This window comes from Lipotes vexillifer, unplaced genomic scaffold, assembly GCF_000442215.2.
Source record: "Lipotes vexillifer unplaced genomic scaffold, Lipotes_vexillifer_v1.1 scaffold3, whole genome shotgun sequence".
Taxonomy (NCBI): Eukaryota; Metazoa; Chordata; class Mammalia; order Artiodactyla; family Lipotidae; genus Lipotes; species Lipotes vexillifer.
In genome coordinates, this window is record NW_006783631.1 from 4,179,251 (window position 1) to 4,180,571 (window position 1,321).

Genomic DNA, 1,321 nt, shown 5'->3' on the forward strand with positions numbered 1-1,321 from the left:
GCAGTGGTTGAGAGTCTGCCTGCCGAAGCAGGGGACACGGGTTTGTGCCCCGGTCCGGGAAGATCCCCCATGCCACGGAGCGGCTAGGCCCGTGAGCCATGGCCACTGAGCCTGCGCATCTGGAGCAACGGGAGAGGCCACAACAGTGACAGGCCCACGTACCGCAAAAAAAAAAAAAAAGGCTTTCCTACAAATAAGCACTTAAAAAAATGTTCAACATCAACAGTTATTAGGGAAACACAAATTAAAACCGCAATGACACAGCACTACACGCATATCAAAATGGTTAAAATTAAAGACAGTGGTAACATTCAATGCTAGCAAGGAAATGAAGAAATGAATCATTCACACGCTGCTGGTGGGAATGCAAAATGATACACACAACTCTGGAAAATAGTTTGGCAGTTTCTCTTAAAAGTAAAGATGAAGGGCTTCCCTGGTGGGGCAGTGGCTGAGAATCTGCCTGCCAATGCAGGGGACACGGGTTCAAGCCCTGGTCTGGGAAGATCCCACATGCCTCAGAGCAACTAGGCCCGTGAGCCACAACTACTGAGCCTGCGCGTCTGGAGCTTGTGCTCCACAACAAGAGAGGCCGCGACAGTGAGAGGCCCGCGCACCGCGATGAAGAGTGGCCCCCGCTCGCCGCAACTAGAGAAAGCCCACACACAGAAACGAAGACCCAACACAGCCAAAATAAATAAATAAATAAAATTAAAAAAAAAAAAAGTAAAGATGAATCTACCAAATGACCCAGCAATTGTACTCTTGGGCGCTGACCCAGGGAAATGAAAACTTCTGTTCAGGCAGAAACTGGTACATGTGTGTTCACAACAGTATTATTTGAAATAACCAAAAACTGGAAATATTCAAATGTCCTTCAACGGGTGAATTGTTAAACACACTATGATACATCTATACCAGGGAATTCTACTCATCAATAAAAAGGAACAAACTACTGTTCAGGCAACAACATGTATGCAATCTCAAGGGAATTACGTTAAGAGGGGAAAAAAAGGTCAATCTCAAACGGTCACATTCTGTGTGATTCCATTCATAAAATAACGAAATCGCAGAGCTGGAGAGCACATGAGTGGCAGCACGGGGGCGCCTGGGGCGAGGTACGGGTCTGCACCTTGAACATGGCAGTGAGTTACCCAGAGCTGCACCCGTGACAGAGCTGCGCACACGACACGCGTGCGTCCTGGATGAACCTGAACAAGCTCTGGATCGTATCTACACCAACTTCCTGGTCTGGACCCTGCACTACAGACACGCAAGACGACAGGTGGGTGCGCGGCACCTCCCAGGACGTTTCCCTACA

At 48.4% G+C, this 1,321-nt stretch overlaps 1 protein-coding gene across 1 annotated transcript in view; it reads right to left on the reverse strand.

The window, feature by feature from the left end:
* Nucleotides 1-1,321, reverse strand: part of CLASP1 (cytoplasmic linker associated protein 1) — a 275,021-nt gene that overhangs the window by 184,725 nt on the left and 88,975 nt on the right. The gene's annotated exons all lie outside the window — the stretch shown is intronic.